We start from the raw sequence: 21,343 nt of genomic DNA on the forward strand, positions 1-21,343 counted from the left end.
ACAGCATGATTACCACACAGATGTGCCTTGGGCTGATCCTAGTAGAAGGCCCCTCAAAAATATGCAGTTTTATCTTATATTTAACCAGTCTAGTGAGCCAGCTCAGGACCTCCACATCTGGCTTCTTCACCTGCAAGACAGTCTGAAAGCAGCCACTGAAGATTATGTCTGACAGTTTGTGCAGAAATTATTTTAACCGTGAAAAACAGTTTTTGCATCAGCTGTTCGAATGGCTGGACTTGGACGGTCTTGCAAGTGAAGACGCTGGATGTGGAGGTCCTGAGCTGGGGTGGTTACACATGATGTGTGGTCTTGAGGCTGGTTGGGTGTACTGCCAAATTCAAAGAGGAAAACACTGGAGACAGCAGATGGTTGTGAAATGGACATTCAGCTCACAGGGAACAGCTCTGGTGGACATTTCTGCAGTCACCATGACAATGGCACACTGCCTCAAAACTTGTGACATCTGTGACAAAAGCCCCTTTTACACTGCCAGATTTTCTGCGAATGTTGGGGCGTTTTGCTGGAAAGCTGCGAGCATTTAGACACACAGAGCCGGATTGGCGAGTTGACCCGAGGTGTAGTCATATTGGCGGAACCTTTTTGGTTTAAAAAGAACGAGGTGGCCTTCCGCAACGGGAGGGGCTGTTGAAGACTTGTGGGAGGAGCTGTTGATGATGCCGCATGTGGGACTGGCGGTGGATAAACAGGAAACAGCTGATAGCAGGAATTAGCGAGCAGCTACTAGCAAGAGGGAAACACAAACCTGACAGACACTGTAAAGATGAGCAACTGGGGAGACAAAGAATTGCGCGTCCTCCTTGTCCTCGCAAATGAAGAGGCCATTCATGACAGGCGCGGTGAAGGATGGGCCGACTTACGAGAGAATCGCCAAAGGACTGACCAGCCGCGGCTTCCCTCCCACGTCACTGTTTATGTCCGCTGAGCTACACGTTTTGTTACTTGCTCATGCCCCCCATTGCCCCGAAAAAGGCGCATTCTGTATAAACAAAAGTAGGTAGGCAGCATTTTGCCACACTCCCCGATTTTGCTTTTATACTGCCAATGCTGAAAGAAGACTGATTGGGCTTTCCTGCAACTTTGCACAATTCAAATGGGTTATTGTGTTGTGTGATCAAACTGCACATTTTAGAGCTGCCTTTTATTGTGACCAGCCCAGGGCACACCTATGTAGTGATGATGCTGTTCAGTTAGCATCTTGATAATGCCACACCTGTCAGGTGGATGTATTATCTTGGAAAAGGAGATGTGCTCACTAACACGGATTTTTTAAAAAAATGTGACCAAACTTTGAGAAAACTGAGTTTTATGTGTGTATAGAAGAAGAATTTTACTTAAACTCTTGAAAAACAGAGGTGTTGTTTATATTTTTCTGCAGCATATTTAAATGAAACAATAATTTACAATAGTTATTCCACAAAAATGTTACTCCATTCTTATCACCTCCGCCAAGGAGGTTATGTTTTCGCCGGCGTTTGTCTGTTTGTCTGCAAAATAACTCGAAAAGTTCTGAACGGATTTTGATGAAAGTGAAGTGGATAAAATAATAAAATGGCGGGAAATCTGAGCTGCTTGGCGGAGGTCTGCGCTCTCTGAGTGCTCTAGTTTTAATATAGTTTTATAGGACTTAATTTTTGATTCAAAATGCCCTTTTTCAAAAGTTTTCTGTTTCATAAGGCCTTTTTTCCTGAGTACTATGAAAAGCTGCGCTATTATAAATGTGTTTTTTATGGAACATAAACATGTCATTATGTTATAACAAATGCAGGTCTGTCTAACTTTCTCTGGCGCCCTGTATGCATGCAAAGTCTGACTAAATCATTCGAAAGTGCATTAACAGACAGTTTGCTTACACAGTAACTGGGTGGTGAAGCTGTTTGAATCATCGGTTTTATATGCCACTCTGAAATAGTCGCGTGAGTGCTGAAAAAAGCTTTTTTAAATTATGTCACATTTAGCAGTCCTGAAATTAATTTAGCCAAAAACATGAACTGCTTTGTGCAGCACTCTCCTGTATCTGTCAGCAGTGTGGCAGCAGGCAGTCATGCATTAAGTTACATATATTAGGATCTATAGTGAGTCTTACCTCATAGCTTTTTTTTTTTTTTTTTTTTTCAACGGGGGAATTTGCTCATTTCTATTTCCAGCCCAGAGGTTGGTTGGTCGGTTCTCTAAATTGATCTGGCGAACACAGCTGCTTCTAAGAAACCTGCTCACACCTGATAAGCCCGGTAACCATGGCACCTTTACCGGCAAAGCTCAGACATCAAATATGCTTCACTTCAGATGGGAATGTGGAAGTCATAAACTTTCTCTGGTATCAAGCCTGCCACTAAAGTACCTAATTTATTCAGAAACTGTTGCGACGTATGAGAAATTATTAAGCCCTGAAAACTGCACCTGAAGACTTTATTGTGTCCAACCTGTCTTTAATCTGCAGTGGAGACATGTGAAGACACTTCCTTGAAGGTGAAAGGGAAGAACGCATGCAACATGTCAGTCCCACATGAACATTCACAGGAGTCATATAAATGTAAAATGAATAAAAGTTTGACAAAGTGCTCTAAAATATGACACCAGCAGGCTGCTACCTGCAGAGTTTCCACTCATCTAAATGTAAGGGCGTTGTTGTCAGATGATAACTGTGGATGAGAAGGTTTCTAATACTGACTTCTCTTAGTGGCCGAGCTACTTACTAAGATTATCAAACCAACAGGAGCCATTCCCAGTGAAACGGACCAGGCAGTGTTCTCATTTGGTCTGCCGAGTTAGATTCCGAACATGTACCAGATCTTTGCTGAGCGCCTTCAGCTGTGCGTGATAAAATCTCAACCAAATCAATTGAGATTCTTGTGTGAAGGAACTGATGGCTGCAAACATGAGGTATCTGAAGAGTGTACAGGATGTTAATTTACAGGATCAGGGGCCAGATGCATAAATAATGTGCACAGAAACCTTTCGTAAACCTTTTCCCACACATACACTGGTATTTATAAGGAAGAATGTTCCACCTTACGCATTCTCCACACAGCTGTATAGATGGTTTTAACTGAGAGGGCTGCAGGTGATAAAAAAGGAGATTAAATATAAGTTTAGAGTAAGGTAGCATTGTTTTTAAATTGTTTACCACTTTCACTGATTTATATTATTTTGTAGGCTACATAGCATAATCTAAAATGGTAATCATAGGTCATCATTTATAAAGTTGATTATAGATTATTTAAGTGACAATGTGTGAAGTGAAGTAATAATGATGACGGCAGTTTTACTGGGATGAGGGTTTGCAGAAGTGGTGGAAGTACTGATATGCAAATGTCTTCTTTAGGGCGTTTCTATATCAATTAATGGCAAACTGGGGATGTGGAAATGAGGCGTGTGCACATGCACCCAGCACCACAATGATTGAGTTAACAAAGCAGAATCAGGTGTACACACAGCTTTATGAATCAGGTGAAAAGACTGCGTATGCATATTTCTGCTGTTGTGCATACACACAGTTTTAGTTGTGAATCTGCACAGAATTTTATGCATCCGGCCCCAAAGCACCCCAAAAAAAAGTCCCAAAATGTTCATTCTATGGAACCTGTGAAGTTGTGCTGAAACAATAAATCAGCAATGCTCTCAATCATCAGCTGACAATCGATAAATCCAGCAGCTGACATGAACAAGAAATCAATCACCAGCAATTTTGCTCCATTAAAAGCACCATTAATTGGTCATTTGCCAAAAAGAGGGAGAGGAATCTGGCTCCTCAGCTGATGATTGCTCTTCTGTGTTCAACAGCCAGTTGCTAACTGTGTTGCTCTGTGCTGCACATGTAGGGTAGAGATTTATCTGGACCTTTTCTTTTCAACTGAAATTAGAGAATAAACCAAAAATTTGCGGGCGTTAAAACCCAAAACAAGAGCTGAAAGACGCTATAACACTCCGCAGAGCTGAAGGGAACTGTGTCTCTGTGAGTTTATCATTATGAGCAACTCCTTTTAATTACACACATCACATACACAGTCAATTGATCCATTGTTGAAATAAATTTATTGATTAGTGCAATTTTAAGTCATTGCTGGCTTCAGCTACTAAAATGTGATGATGTGCAAATGAGCTGCTGATCAGACAGAACAAGCCACTTGAAGACATCACCTGGAAGATTGAGATTTTTTTTATGCTTATTAAATTAAGAAATTTAATAAAGAATCCAATTTCATAATAAAATGTAATAATACACATGATCATCTGTGATGCAGCCCTACTATTGATGCTATTAAATAACGTATGTTACATCTGATTAGGTTCATTGTTCCTCTGTCCTCTCTGTCTTTGTGTTTAGTTTTTTACACCTTCATTTACCTGCATTTAATTGTTTTATTAGTTCATATAATGCTTTCTGATGGTTCCGTATGAAAAACACATTATAGATATAATCCCAAGTATTATTGTTTTGTAAATACAGTTCTTACATTGAATTAAAAATATGCCTGGAGACGACAAAAGATAAAAGCAAAACATTTTTCACACTCTCCATTTCAAAATAAGTTTCACAGCCACAGTATTGACCGACAACAAAGCAGAGGTTAACAGCTGCTTTTAAGAGCTTGAAAGAAAGAAGTTGCTACAAATAACTTTATCACAGAGATGTATTATTATTCAGCGTCAAGGCAAAAAATAGCTCTTTATGCCCTTAAAATTACCAGTGCTCCATTTTCATATTGTAGAAAGTCAGTTTGTGATTAATCAATGATTCAGACTAAAACATCTGCTGGGTTTGTAGCATTTAAGACAGTATTTCATTATTCATGTGTTCTCCTCCACACCGAAGCGGTCTAATTACCCAAAATAAGAAGGAACAAGTCTGGACAGAGATCCTGCTGGAGTTTTCAGTATAATCCTGGAGTGGAGACGACTGTCGTGCATTTAGATCTGCTAATCAGCGCACTCTTGTGTCCTCACTGGTTTGAAATGAGAAAATTAGTGATACTGCTGCAGTTACAGAAATAGAGCTGCGGTATTAAAGGACATAGAGCTTCCTCTGCAAAACTAGAGGAGTGTTTTTATTGTAAAAGAGCATGTCAGGTAAAGTTTTTGAGTGGAATGAAATTATTTATTCAAAGGGAAACTTCTGTGTTTCCCAACCTGGACCCTTTTCTCCCTTGATTTTGTGTCTAAGAGTCTAATGAATACAGCAAGTTTTGAAATTGGTTCATTTGAGGAATGAACTGTTGAGCACTACTGCAGAGAAATGGGCTGCAATGTAACCACTTAGGGCATTTGATCACTGCCAATTTACGTCCACAAAAAGTGTTTGATTTTGTCACTGACAGTGTCTGACAATTTATGGCAAGGATTCCTACAGAGATAGATCTTTTTGTTTAACCAGAAACAGCCCAGAAATCGCTATCGCCAACCTCCCTAGACTCCATTTAAATAATTCATTTTAGCGTGTATGAAGCCAACCCAAAAGACAACAAACAACAAGCCACGGTAGCTTTTGTGAGCTTTAAAATTTGGTTGACAGTGAGTATATAAAATGCTACAGATAAGATCGTGCAGGGATAATATGTGTGGTTGATCTCATTGGGGATACGCACACATTTCCCACCTACCACTAAATCAGAAATAGTCAGAGATAAAATGATCACAACACTAAGATATTTGGAAAACTGGAAAAATGCAACAGTGCAGCAGTGATGACTTGGGTCTGTCTCAACCTTCCATCAGCAGACTGATCACACTAACAATGACAACACTTTCACAGTCAGTAGTTCATTTCATTCCCACTGGGTGTCCACACCTTGCAGACTCACAAAGAGGCATGTCTGTGACAACCAATCACATCTGTTAAAAGAACATTTCATACTTAGCAATGGGGTCATTTACACCTCCTCACTAAGATAGAAGTTTCTGTCCTTTCCATGCTCAGAGTGCTTTCACACCTGCCCTGTTTGGTTTGGTTCAATCGAATTAAAGTTCGTTTGCCCCCTAAGTGTGTTTTTTTTGGGCAGGTGTGAAGACAGCAATCGCACTCAGGTGGGCACCTTCTTGAAGAGGTGGTCTCGGTCCGGTTACAAACGAACTCTGATGCAGTTCATTTGTGGTGAGAACGTGTTCTGACCTCGATCTGAACCAGCTGCAATCACATTACACATTGTTTGGGTTAAACAAGCATGAGCATATTACAGTCCTGCAGGATTATTAATGTGCACCTCCTCCTGCGTTTGGCACACCCAGTGCATCCAAACATTGTTATCTAGTTGGAGCCGTGCCTCATTTTCAAACTGTATGGTTTGCCTAAAGTAAACAATGACAGCAATATAGTCCACGATGACCAGCGCTAAAATCAAGGCATTATGTCTGGTTGGCTTGTAAATGCTGCCATGAGAACACGAACCAACTCTAGGCAAGCAAGTGAACTCTAGGTCTGAAAGCGCCTTCAGAGTTGCTCTGAGAACTTTCCTAAATCACTCCTAGGCTAGGACTCCTTACTAAATGTTTTTAGGCTAAGTTAGGAGCTCCCTGAGAGTATTCGCAAAGTGTTTGTGAATATGGCCCCAGGTTACCAAGGTTACCCTTTAATTGTAGAGGCAGATCTGTTTTTTTTCCCACAGAAGTTTCTACACTTCTATGACTGTGACTCTTTAAACTCAGTTGGCCCTCGTTTGAACTTTGCCTGGCGTTGCTTATCGTCAGCCCACCAGTTTTCTGTCTCTCACCGACATGGCAAACACTTCTCTTGATAATCTTTCCACTTATAGAGAGCAATATACTTAAGGGGACAAGATAATCACAGCCTATCAGGACATCTGTTTCATAAGTACATGGTCACTTTAAGCGTAAAACCCTTGATGCAGATAAAATATAAACTGAAGAGGCGACACTCCATGGTAAACAGGAGAATGTGAAGTAGTGTTGAGAGGAGCAAGGAGTCCAACTTTATTCTGTACACAAAATATATATGAAAGTGAATACTTCTACCCGGTTACAGAAGTATTTATACTTATTTTGAGAGAGTTGGGTGGGGTGAGGGGAGAGCAGCAGTTTACCAACACGTAGTCCTAATTGGTTTAAGTGAAGGCGCGGACAATGGTTTGTGCCCTCGGGAGCTCACTTCTCCTCTTAGAAGACTGTTTTCTTAGAAATGGCTTTAAAGTAAAGGTTAGATCAGCAGTTTTCACCCTGTTAGCATCTCGTGGCACAAAATCCAAGAGCGACGTCTGCTTCATGTCTGTAATCTAAATACACCACAGTGTTTATAGTGAGAAAAACATGACTGTACAGAGTCAGTGTGTTGTTGGAGGCAGTTTTTGAATGATGTGCAACAAATTAAACTTGAACCAGTTTGTTTTGTCGCTGGGAGATTTAATTTTCCAAGTTAGTGGTCCCGAATCAACTGTTGGAGTTGATTAAAGCGTCTCTTTGACTCCCTTTTTAAAGCAAACCATTAAATGCTGCAGTAGATAAGCTAAACTCAACTAAAACTGAGCTGTAAAATATCTGAAACAGTTCATCAGTTCATGATTTTTCATATTTTTCAGCACCATAATTTCACAATTGCTGCTCATTTTATTCAGTTTTAGTCATTTGATAACCAACAAAATGTACGATGAATATAAAGCCACAGATGCTATTCTTCTTTTGACAAAGAGATTTATGGAAAGCATAGTTCTACTGAATAGTTTACAATCAGACAGACTTGCCATGCTCATTACTACCAGGTTTGTGTCTCCACTCTAATGCGATTGTCTCACGAGTCAAAGGACAGTGGTCATGTTATGATGTCTTCTTGTGTGCGACTTTTGTCTATCCCGTCTCCCTCCCTGCTAAAGCCAGCTTGGGCTGATAATAAGATTAGAGCGTAGAGAGAGGCAGCTTAGCGACCTGACCTAAGAAACGGTGATCGTTTATCCGTGAGGCTGCTGCAGATAGATGTGACAGGGGGAGAGGGGGGTCTCTGAGCGGAGAGTGGGTGTGAGGCTGCAGAGGTCAGGGGGCAACAGGCGCCATTCAGTCACAAATGTGTCTATAAAATCACTGTGTGACTGACTTTAATTGCCTGTGCAGGAAACACTCAGGAGCACATTTAGCTTCACGGCACACACATACTTAAAGGATGCACAGAATTAAATGTTTTATTGTATCCGCATACAAACACCCTGTTTACCTCTCCATTATCACCTCCTCCACAGCAAGCCAACTTTCGCCTCCATCAGTGGCTTCATCCATCTAAACTAATCAATGCTCTGTTGAACTGTGCAAGAATTAAAGGCTTAACCCCTTATTGCCAACTGTCCACACGGATCTTAACAGGAGCAGAGCTTTAGAGAAGGCACTCTAGCACTTATTGGGGATCATCAGCATGAAAACACCGTGGTCGCTGAGCTTCCGGGATTTAGACTGTCAGTCAGCTGAGACATAGGTTTTGATTTTTATAAGGCTCGTCTGATACAGGAGTTTGTTTACATTTATTTGTGTTGTTGCAGCTGCAGAAGCTTTTATAGTAAATGTTACGAAACAGTCATCCTTGACAAAGTTGTAAACTGAAAGTGTTTTACAGCTCCATATACCACAAGACTGCTAGTCACATATTTAAAATTAAGAATTTAACATTTAGAAACTCAACAGCTAAACAGACCATTTTAGAATACTTTGAAACAAAAATCTTGACCTTTTACTATAACATAGTTACACTTTACAAAAATTGTAACAGTCAACATTGATGTAGCCTATATAACACTCATATTACATTCTAGTTCTCTACTTGTTAATACATCTGGAAGTAATGAAATAGGGAGATACAGTGTTTGACAGTGATCACACCGATCCACTGCAGTTGCGCAAAGGAGCGGGGTACAGCAACACCTATTAGACAATGGGGGTGTGCCATATCATCTTGTTCACGATAATACTGGTATCATTTTTAATATCATATGAAAAATTCATAAGGTGACTCGCGATATTTTGATTTGTTGACATATAATGTCATACAGGTACCCACGGCAACAACAAGCATGGCTGAAAGCGAAGTTATTTTGGACTCAGAGGTGGTTATAAAAAGAGGAGCAGCTTCAGTAGTGTGGAATAAACTATGGCATCCTGAATACTTTATCAACAGCCCCGGACTTCTCAGACTCTTGTAGTGAGTTACCGCTCAGAGGGAACTCATTCAGTGGCTCCTCTGGCAGCAGCACAGCCTCTCTCCATCTCCTCTCTTGCCGTGCGCACATGATAGCCAGTGTCATCAAGTAATTTTGTCATAAAGCTTTAGTAACGTAAACCTACGTGACGCTCGAAGCTCAACAAAAAACTACATGTGTGTGAATATGCGATAGGTCTGGTAGCATAACAGCCTGTCACAGGTTACAGTGTGATGATTAGAGTAGAAATGGCAGAGCATAAAAGTATACAGGTATACAGAATCTCACTCTGAGTCACTCTTTGTATTAATGGAGAAATTGATCAGCTGATTAATTGGTAATGAAAATAATCATTACTTGCAGCCCTAGATCAAATGCTCTTTCAGAGATATACTCATATACTTTAGATCACTGCTCCCCAGACTGCAACAAGCACTTACTTTAATACATTTCTCTTAGTAGTTCCTGGGCCTGCACCTCAGTCTGCTGTCATTAAGACACCAGCTTTTTTTCTCTTAATGTGGAGAAAAGTAAAGTAGCTCAGGAGGATTACACAAAATAAATCCCTTTCTTATGTCTTTGACCATTACACAGAAACAGCTCCACAGTCGGTCTCAGGGGAGCAACTGTTCTCCATCTAAACACTGACGGGAGCACTTTTACAAAAGCACACTTTATAATGTGTTCACAAGCAGACCCTCGAGAGGCTCTAAAAGCCCTCAGCTTAATCCATCATGTCAGGTTGAGGGAGCCATCGAATCCTCAGATATAATCCATGTTGATTACAGTCCTCTCACCTCTCTGAAATTACTGATGCTCTTAATTGTGTTGAATCCAAGAAGGCACTGACTTGTCCTCTCGTCTGTGTACCATCTCTTTTTCTTTTTCTTTTTCGTTGTGTGTACTGGGCAGTACTTTATTTAATTTCTATGGAAATAGAAAGTGTGAAAGATTTTAGGTGTTACAACTAAATGATATGGTCAATCACGTTACAACAGTTTCTCTCCATTGTGAGTTCATGAGTCCATCTGTCATTTGTTTGGTATCTGTCAATGCTCGTAAAAAAAACCCCCGCCCTTTTCACTCACTCACTGCTGATCATTCTGCAAGAGCAATTTACTCAATCTGCTGTCAGTTTAAATGACATCTTCTTTTTTTTTTCTCACATCGTTGCTCGTATTTTTCTGGTTTTGCAGTTTTTATAACCGAAACACGAGCTGTGAGATGATCACACAGGTTGTAAGCAAACCTGCCGATACAGCTGTGTTATCTAATGTCACATCCTGGCTCTTTGTCTTGCCCTCTGACTTTATGTTTTAGACTGGACTGTGTTGGGAATCATAATTTATCTTGAAGACTTAGTTTTCTGGGTTTGGGGTGTTCTAATTGTTGTGTTTTTACTTGTTTCATGTTACTGATACATGTTTAGTCTGTTGCCTGTTTTATTTCTGATTTGTTTCACCTGTTCCCCATCAACCCTGCTGTCACCTGTCCCTCATCACCACCCTCACTGTTTGTCAGTGATGGTCTTCTCTGCTCCTTGCTGGCTTCTCTTCTCTTGTTCCTCGATGACCAGTTTGTTGCCAGTTTCGTTTTTGGACTTCTTTTATTTTTATTTTTCAGCCTGCTCTCTCAGTTGTGCCGCGTGCTTGTTTGTGTCTTTTGGTATCAGCTTTATTTGATCAAAGCTAACCTTTTTGATCTTTAAACTGTCTGCTGGGTGTTACGTATTTGTGTCCTCTCTCTGAAACCTGACATCTAAAGCTGTAACTCCTGAAAACACTGAATAAAAGCCCTTTACGGGCTATTTCAGGCTATTTGGACAGTAATTGCCTTGAAACCTGGTGCAATCTGTCTGTGCTGCATCTTTCTGCATCACTGAAGTAAAGGATGTCATTAATATGCAAGGTAAATTGTCACCCAGTTGACCTCTCCACTGTTTGTGCTGTATTCTGTCACTGTTGCAGCTCGCCAGTTAACATGCGTTAAGAAAAAGAGTTTGGAGTTTCTTCAGGAGAGGTCAGGGAGAATCTAAAATGGAAAAAATATACAAAGTATTTGGTTTGGGAGCCCCTGATCTAGAAAACGTATCTGGAAGTTAAGTAACTTGACCGAAACAAAGAACCTGTCTGCAGAATCTAAAACACTTATCATTTGTTTTTCTTTTTAACCTCCTCAGGTTATTTGACTGCTTGTGGATATGGTCCTATTGTTGCACTTCTATTTTAACTACTACCAAGTGGATCAATGAAATATAATAACTAAGAGGGATTATGGCCAAGAGTATGAAGATAAGTTCCTTTAAACACACGTGGCTCGGACTTCAACTATGCAACATGTATGTTTACTTCTGCATGAATCCAGCTGTCATAATGGCAATGTGCTCTTATTAGAAACTTGCTGAAACTGAAACAACATACATCAGGCAGTGTTTGGCAGCACATTGAGTTTAGCGACCGTCCTTCGACCACAGGCTACGAGTTTAAGCCCCCATGCCGGCAAACATCCTTCAACACGACACTGAATCTTTACCAGCTGCGGGGGCTGCTCTCCTGTTACTGACCCTGCACTTAGACCTTGCTGTGAAAAGAAAATTTCCCTACGGGGATCAATAAAGTGTCACATTAGCACGGTAATGCACAGCAAGGAAGTAAAGCAGGAGCGAAATTACCTGTACAAATCACTGTGCCACATTAATCATGCCTTTGATTTGCAAGCGTGCCAAACAGACGACTACAACCCACTTTGCTCAGCGGTAAAATGTCACACATGAACACTGCTGGCTGCTGCAGTGGAGAGCTGTAAAGTCATTACTGCAGGCTGATGGACTAAACAACTCGTTTTATATGTGTGTTGTAAAACTTTTATGACTTGTACATTTTTGTGCAATTAAACAAACCATTTAAGATTTTTTTTCTGTGTATAAATCCACAGATTTGACAGGGCTTTTTAATAACCAGTTATTCCAGTCCATTTTTTTTGTATCATAACTGCATAAATACTTGCTCCTATGTCACCCTTAGCTGCCAAACAGTGCTGCGAGACCCAGGTCTAAACATTTAAAGGAGAAACAGATACCTGCATGATCTAATTTAGTTGGAAAACATCTTTTCATGTCATGTCTTTCAACGTGTAACCATGCAGATGCAATGTAAGCTACTGCACAGTGTGTGTGTACAGTTTGTAGGTGAGCTGCACCATGTGCACCTAAGTTGGGTGAAATTGGATCAAAGGTATAGTGACAGTGATAGGGTCAATTCACTCAAATTATTCCCTCCAAACATTGAAAAAGATTATTAGATATGAAAGTTGGATCATCCACAGTTTTCACTGGGAAGTATTTTCTGCCAGAGGGAAAATAATAGTACAAGGAAAACATCCACGCTGTGAGGTCTGTGGATTGATCCAGTGTAACTGGGACATTGTGTCTGGATTTCTGTTAAAGATTTTCAGACCTGATATTTAATTAATATTTCTGAGCTCCATTACACCTCCATTGTGTTGATGACAAGTCTCACAGCTGATATTTTTTAAGTGAAACCCAAACTATCTGCATGGCCAGATATCATTAGGGTTAAGGCAGCAATTACTCCAACAAAAGATAAAACAGTTAACATGGTGATCATTTTCCAGAGCAGTAAATGCTATACCATTGAATTAGGAACTGCTGTGCAGTGTTTGGGGTCTCATCATAGACTGTAAAAATAATGGATGTAGCCACTGTGATGTCACCCATTAGTCTGTGGACCTGTGTTTTGAAGGCTTGAGTTTGGCATTTTGGCCATCACCATCTAGGCTTTTTTTTGGAGCCATAAGTGACCACATTTAGATGAGAGGATGGAGCTGTGAAGAAGCAAGCAAGCTCACTGATAAGCCCCTTTTACACTGCCTGTTCAAGGCAGGAATGACGTGCTGTTATTCTGTCATGCTGCTCTTTATAAATGGTATGAGCCTGGAATGGCGGTTGTCTCGCCTTTGAGCCGGCTGTGGAGGAACAGTGCCAAATGGACGTTTGTGTAAAAGGGAAAGTCGGCAGGACTGGACTATGGATGGGATGGATGGGATAAATGTGACGTTTTGATGATGTGTTATGCGTGCAACCTACCACTGGGAGACTTAAAAAAGCAGGAAGTAGCAGTTAGTAGCTAACTCAAAGAAGAACAGCAGCTGAGATGTTTGCATACTGGGGAGACAGTGGGTCTAGAAACCCTTTTAGCAGAGAGTGAAATCTGTCACCATGTAACAGAGATGGTACATGATTGTTATTGCCATGTTATGTGATTGTTATTATATAGAAAGTGCTGCAGACGTATATGTTACATATCACACTAGAAGCCGACACCATTGTGTTACACATCCTGTCATGTCTCTTTTGCGTCCAAAACACTGGCATGCTTTCTCAAGTCACACACTGGGGCGTTGTTTGGTATTGTGTAGAGCAAAGGTGGCATAAAGAAGGGACTTTGTAGTCCTATAGCACGATTTCCGTAAAAAGTGTTGTAGACTGTGATGCCTTGCAGACAGTCTGTCAGTCAAAGTGGTCACGCCCTTAATTATCCATAACTTTGAGCCTTGCAAGGGTTGAGGTATATAAAAATGTACTCCCCGTACAGTTGTCATGGGTGTTGAAATTAGACATAGAGCCCAAAACTGTTTTTTGTACCAGGCTGTAAATTCGCTTTTGGATCCAGCCTCAAGTGGCCATTAGAGGATCTGCAGTTTTTGGCACTGCCCCGTTGGCTTCATTTTTCGGCTCTGTAGGTTGCCACTTGGGTCTCATAAGCTTTTGACATCATGAATTGCATAGGGAGGGACTTACTTGATCCTATTTAATGTCTCAACAACATTTGGGTCTACTGACCCTTTAAATGTGCAGAGCAGCGGGAAGTGAACTGGGCTCAGGTGGGAGACATGCCAGGCTAAGTTATTTCCTCTGGTCTCTGTGGACTCTAAGCTGCAGCTCTCACCTTTAACCAGGACCCCTTCAGTTGTACTGTAGGTGGGCGTGTGGGTTAATCTGTGTGTGTCAGACATGTTGGATATAATGTACAGTGGAGATGAGGACCATCAGAGCTTCTTTTGACCATCTGAGCCCTGACTCTCCCGCATGTCAGGATTTTGCCAAGTTGTTGCCTTTCTAAAGATGTCACATGTCCAAAAGCCTTTCTTTTTCCTGCTCTATTAGAGTATGCACAGTGACTTCTGTCTACCATGTCCTATATACATATTAAACTGGCATGCTATAATTAGGATTTTTTTTAAATATTGATTTTGCCTATATAATGGGTTCTGCAGCAGGTGATGTGAATTATTAATCACCTCATTTCTGTGCTTAAGGTAAAGATAGAGGTAAAGATGTAAGGTGTGGTGACCATGTAACTCACTGTAGTTAAATTTGACCACGAAATGATTTATTGTAGTTGGACTTTGATGATAAAAGAAATCTTTACAATGGTCCTTGCTTTCTGTTTTGAATTTGGAAGTAATTTGAAATAAATTAAGTTTGATTATGGTAAAATATAAATTAAGGTGGCATGGTACTGTGTATGGTACATCCCATGAAACAGGTCTTTAAGGTACCTTACAGTTTAATTTTTGGTTCTCAGGATATCAGATTTAAAAGAAAGTTGCACACATCATATAAATGGATCAAATGACTGTGTGTAATGTCAAAAGAATTGCTTGTATAGTGAAAAATTTAGAGATGTATCGGCTGACTCTGCAGTTCCCTTCATCTTTAGCGTCTTTCAGCTCATGTTTTGGTTTTACGGCCCACAACTTTACTGCTACAGTTCATTCCCACTATTTTCCAGCAGCAGCAGGTGACTGTTGTTGAAGAAAAAGCTTTCAGAATCAGAAAATCAAGTTACGTTTAAAAGGTTTGGTACGTTTTCTAAATGCAGTAAAGTAGCACTTGTAGGTTTGGTTTATTGTGTGTTTTTTCTCCACAAAACAAACAGCTCAATCTGTGAAAAGAGCCCTGCTAAATCATATTGATCGGTAACCTCAAAGTCAGTTATATGGATTGGATTTCACTTTATAAAATCTATACCTGAGCTTTGGGAGTAGCTCTGGCTGTGGGAACTGAAGATACTCTCAGTGCTTTGATGGTGAAAGCTGAATTCAGACCTCCAACAAAAAATGTTGAGGTAGGAGTACTTCCTGGATTGGAGTTGAATTTGTTTGAGGTGCTCTTTTCGATAAGGATACATGTAGGCACAAAAATCTCAACAAAAAAAAAAAACCCTCATCAGAAACACATCAGTTTGTTTTTAAGTGTAATATGATCATGCCGTGACAATGAAGGGATTTGATTTTATTTAAAAATAGAGTTTTCTGGTGATTTTTTAAACAGTAAGCTTTGTTTCCCTCTCCAGATGTGACATGATGATGCCATACTACTTGTATCCAGCACCTCTCCCATGATAAACTTTGGGAAGCATTTGAGCATCTGATGCTGTATGCAGATTATAATACTCGTGCTGTAATTCCTCTCTGATGAGAGCTCAGTGGAAATCTGAAATCAGATCACACAGCTTCCTAATTACAGTCTCGCTGCACTGAGTGCTCCCCCCTGTCCCACAGGCAGTGGAGTGGTGAAGGCAGTTGGGGCCTCAGCCGACGAGTTTGACCCTGGACTTGTGCGGCAGCGGCCCTATCGGCCCTCACTCTGTCACTCTGTCATCACAGCTCGACTCGTGCGCGGTAACACATGACAGATCTGGGAGATAAAACAGCCAACCCTCGCCCGGCTGCCACACTAATGGTTTATAAATATCTTCTTCAAAGGCCCAAGACGGTGTGAGGGGTGGCAGGGTGGTTATGGGCTCTGTTGTGGTGCAACATTGCAGACCCATTTAAGCTCTCAGTTTGCCTTTCATTCCCTGCCACTAGGACCCAAGAGCTGGCTGGAGGAAGAGGGGAGGGTGTGAGGAAGGGCAGTGTGGGACTTGTGATGGACAGCTGGGATGAAAAAGGCCGCTGGCACCCAGTAGTCCGCGTCACACTGACCAACACAGCATAGCTGCAAGAAGAAACCAACTACTTGTTGTTCAGCTTCACCGTCAGACTGCTTCTCTACAGCATCAACACACACACACACACACACATGTTCAGGTGTAAACCTTTCCCTCAACTTACATAACTCACAAAAGCTGCTCCACAATAAGAGCCTTTGTTTTCCCACATAAACACCTATATCCCCCGTGTATGGCGTGTGTGTGTGTGTGTGTGTGTGTGTGTTTGGTATTTCCATGTGATCAAAGCCCACTGCTCCCTCCTTCCAGTGCTGACTATAGAAACCTGCTTTTCTGTTTCCTGTTTTCTATTTGTTCCCTTAGAGGACACTGCGGTTCAATGTGTCGGCTGTCAGAGCTGACAGGAGACATGTAAGGCATTCATCATAAACACAAGCAGGCATGCCTCTGTCGCCTTAACTGCATAATCAGGCCTGTAAAACAACATTGCCTCGTGAGAACAAACGGAAGGCGTCTGCAAGCTTCAAAAGGTGGTTGACCTGTAGTGGGCTTCTGAATACGTAAGGGAAAGTACACAAGGCACATGTACATCTACAGTACACAATGAAGACGTGTGTGGTCGCTGCTTTGTTTTTCAGAGGTTGTGATGGTTGTAATCGTATTTCTGATGATTTAATGTTCAGGAAATTAAGGTTATAAATAGTTTCAGTGATGAGAAATTACAAGGGAGCTTTTTTTCCCCCATTGATTGAGCCTTTTTATATATCGTGCACGCTTGCCTCAATTGCCTGAGCGTCATCTTTTCACTTTTGTTTAAGCAGAGACAATGACAGTGTGGCAGAGGAAGTGAGGAAATTAATAATCTGAGGGTTTTTTTCCCTCGCGTTTTGTTCTGAATGTGGATTTGTTCAGTTCGTTGTTAAATTTGCTCCTACGCATGAGTTTGCTTCAGTCTTACCTAGTGAACGTCAAGTGTAACAAGGATGTTCTTTGAGTGGCTATAATCAGTTATGATAGCCTTTCTAAATGCAGATTAGTGGCTGCAAGGGCGTAGGTTTTGTTTCAGTGTGCGGGGGAAGGGCTCCATAAAATAAAACATGGAGTTTGGGTGTCCTCCACATGAAAATTCTGAGCATCAGACACCTAATTTCCTTCAGTTTCTGCCTTTTCTGCATCAATTCTGTGGTGCAGATGTCTGTAATTCCGTCAAAGAAAAGGTCCTCTTTATCTTTAATGTTTTTATGTGGGGGACATATGCACATGTTCTACATATTGAGGAGGATGTGTCAACATCATCCCCCCTGAAATCTACGCCTGTGATGAGCTGCAACTGAGGGGCCATCTAAAGTGGGCTGGCATCCTTTTAGTGGTGATGAAAAAAATTGAAAATTGACAGCTTCAGGTGCTTTTATAAGCTCTTTAAAATAAGTGGTTTCTCTTAGTTCATCCTCAAGTCAAAAGTGTGTGTGAAGGCAAAATCAGTATAGCAATACTTCATGTTCGGTACTCCTTACCAACCTAAATGCTGATGCTTTAACTTTTTTTATGCCTATGCACTGGTGATAGCTGTGGCCAGAGGCATAATGTTTTTGGGTGGTCCACCCCACTCTTGTGAATGTGTTCTTCAAATTTGGCGCAAACGTCCACTTGGACTTAACAATGAATAATTAAATTTTGGTGGTAGAAGAAAAGGTCACTGTGACCTTGTCTGTCTCATTCTTGTTAATGTGATATCTTAAGAACACTATGAGGGAATTTCCTTAAATTTGGCACAAATGTCCACTTAGACTCAACAATGAACTGAACAGAAGTTGGTTGTCAAAGGTCAAGGTCACTCTGACCTCATTAAACATGTTTTTATGCCTCCATGCTGGCAATAGTTATTGACAGAGACATTACGTTTGCAGGGTGTCCACTCGGCCTTTCCTTGGGAACACCATACTCAAAAAGGCTTTGAGGGAATTTCTTCAAATTTGGCACGAACGTTCACTTGGACTCAACGATGAACTTCTTTGATTTTGGCGATCAAAGGTTATTGTGACCCTGTCCATCGCTTTCTTGTGAAGACTACATCTAAGGAAGGCTTTGAGAGATTTGTCTCAAATTTGGCACAAACGTCCACTTGAACCTAACAATGAACTAATTAGAATTTGGTGGTGAGGGGTCAAAGTCAGGGTCACAAAATAAGTTTTGGCCATAACTCAAGAATTTATCTGCTAATTACGACAAAACACAAATGTCCAATAGGATAAAATGATTAAGTGACAACATTTTACATCTAAAGGGTCAAAGGTCATCTTGGCTGTTATGTTATAATGTTCTGCAAAAACACTTTACTGGCCGAAATTCAACATCATATCTCGGGAACAGAAAGGGAGACATTTTGTCAGATACTGAATTAGTGATACTTAACTGTGCTGCAACATCCACATTTGATGCATTGTCATGGTGACACATGAGTCTGAACAGAAATGGATATTTAAAACTGACACTACAAGTTGCCTAGTTGGCAGAGGCATACAGCCGTGAGGCAGTAATTCTCTATTTTTTTTAAAACTTGCATCAGTCTCAAACTGAATCAGGTCCATAAGTCAGAGAAGCACAGAAATCCTCCCTCTAAGTTAATTACAGTAAACTAGTTCCACTTCTGATTTAAGATGACACCTTCCTGTCATGAGTGGGCTGGTACATCTGCTGTGACCTGAAGGTGATACTGTAAACAACAAATAAATATAAATGAGGTGTGTGTGTTTGTTTGTGTGCCCGCCCTCACATGTTTGTACGTGTGAGCGTGAAAGCGGCTGAGTTTGCAGTGAGAACCAGAGGGAGGTTGTGGGAGTTTGGATCCATGTGTGCGAGGAGAATCAATTTAAACACAATCAAAAAGTTAAGAGGGATTAAAGCTACTGTGATGAGATAGCACACTCAAAATGGTTTAAAATAGCTGCAGAGATTACACTAATGTAATCCAATTTAAAGGAGCCTTCCCCAAATATTTATTATTGAAGCACCATCTGTTTGAAGCCTGTAGGGTCAGTCCAACGGGCGGTTTTACACCAACAAGGCTATTTTGTTGTCCTACATTCCTCCCAGTCCTGTATCTCAAAAAGTCAGGGAATAACCCCTTTTTTTGGCTCAGCCATAATCTTTGTTCACGTTTGTCCTCATTTGACATCAACAAATCTGGAACACTTTGCAATCTGTTCTTCACTTGTGAAATTCCTTAATAAAAGTAAAACTCAAGGTCAACCAGTTTTGTCAGCCAGCCAGACTAATGAACGAATATAATGAGGACAAGAAATCCGATGCTTAAATAATTTATCATTATGTTGTCTGTTCTCGCAGAGGCATTTATGGGGTCAATTTAAGACTTTGTTATCGCTGCTCTGACACAGATCCCAGCTCAGCACAGACGAAACATGCTGCAGAGATCAGACAAGTGTTGTTTCATGCACATCTGCTGTGTTACTGAGCAGAAAACTCCTCACTTAATGATGAAGCACAGGATTGGACGATATCACAGTAGACATTTTTCAACCAGTACAGACAATGGTTATTTTAATTGCCAGCTAATTTGCTAATTTAGAGAGTAATCGAGTAATTAAAAAAGAAGAAAAAGTGAAAATTTTATTTTTCCAGCTTCTTAAATGTGAATATTTTCTGGTTTATTTTCTCCTCTCTGACAGTAAGTGTAATATCCTTGGGTTGTGGACAAAACAGGACATCTGAGGACATTATCTTTGGCTTTGGGAAACACTGATCAACTTTTTTTTAAATTTTTTTTACCATTTTCTATCATTTTACAGACCAAATAACTAATCTGTTAATCAAGAAAATAATTGACATATTCATCGACAATAAAAACAGTCGCAAGTTGCAGACCTATTACAGATTCCATACTGTTTCTGTTGAAGTAGCTATTTCTTAAATATCTCTGGTGGAAATTGGCCATTTTATGAAGTGTTGCACAGTCAGTGAGCAGGAATGCTTTGTGCCAGTATTGGATTTACAGAATTGTTGCTGATATTAGCATTTCACAGATGCGTGTATATCATCATGTTACTACGTTAAACTGCTAGGTATTGACTGGATTAGTCAAAAAAAAAGGCATTCATCTCTGTTCATTTTTCCCGTAAATGGTTTCTAAATTAAGTTTTCAGAAAATGTCAACCTTGTCAAGACGCAGAGTTTCTCTTTTACCGAGCACCTGAAACTAAGAGCAGTGGTGCCATGTCACACAGCAAACACTGTGTACAGCTATTGTTTAAACTGCAATGATAACGAGATGAGATGCATCAGGATCCTCAGGTCTGATTCAGCTGAACAGGCAGGTGATTGGTTGATTCCATCGATATTTGCAGTGATGTATCAGATGTTATTTCAGCAATATTATACTTTCCGCTCAACATCAAAGGGACTGACAGCCAGGTTGCGGCAAATGAGGTGCAGCCTTTAAATTACGATGCGGAAAAGCAGCGCACACAGCTCCGTGTCTTTAACATTGTATCGGGTGTATGGTTGGTGCAAGGTTTGAACATCAGGAAAGAGAGTCATCATCTGTTTGGATCATCTGTGAGTGATGAACCACTTAGTGACACCCACTCATAAGTAGGAAGTGTGTCTGCAACAATCAGAAGCAACAGTGTCACAAGATGAAAGGTAGAGAACTGCATGAAGACCGGAGACATGTAGCAAGAGATTATGTTTAAGGAGCTGTAGAATCCAGATTACTTCATGAAGATGCAGCTAAATATAAAAACAATTACTGCATCCAGTCATGAAGAAAAAAAATGTAATTATGTTTTTAATAAAAGTATTATTTTTTATTAAATATGCTACGTGTCTTCATGGTGGAGGTAAATCAAATCAAATCATGTTTAAAAAAAAATGCAGTTAACCAAAGTGCTGTACAAAATTAAAGAATTACACATAAATAGCGATATAAAATGTACACAAATATAAAACAGAATAACACCAGTAAAAACGATTATAAAAAATACTAAAATATTAAAACAACTACAAACAACCAAAGGCCATTGAAAACATGTACGTTTTAAGACTTGTCTTTAAAGTGTCAATGAAGAGGGAGCATTTGATTTGATTGATTTGAAGCCTTTAAGTTAGTTCAGACAGTCAACTCAAGTCCACTGCTACAGCTCCATGGCACACTCTTCTCACTGCAACATGTGTACATCACACTCTTTTAAATGTCACATT

The 21,343-nt window shown here is 40.4% G+C and overlaps 1 protein-coding gene across 2 annotated transcripts in view; it reads left to right on the top strand.

Moving 5' to 3' along the window:
- Positions 1 to 21,343, top strand: part of esamb (endothelial cell adhesion molecule b) — a 59,749-nt gene that overhangs the window by 16,486 nt on the left and 21,920 nt on the right. The window contains exon 1 of one of the 2 annotated variants that reach the window (XM_049577428.1): positions 18,063 to 18,157. The exons of the other annotated variant lie outside the window; for it this stretch is intronic. The gene's annotated coding sequence lies outside the window, so the exon portion shown is untranslated. Of the gene's footprint in view, positions 1 to 18,062; positions 18,158 to 21,343 lie in introns of those variants that run through there. 2 annotated transcript variants of the gene reach the window in all.

This window comes from Epinephelus fuscoguttatus, linkage group LG5, assembly GCF_011397635.1.
Source record: "Epinephelus fuscoguttatus linkage group LG5, E.fuscoguttatus.final_Chr_v1".
In the NCBI taxonomy this organism is placed as follows: Eukaryota; Metazoa; Chordata; class Actinopteri; order Perciformes; family Serranidae; genus Epinephelus; species Epinephelus fuscoguttatus.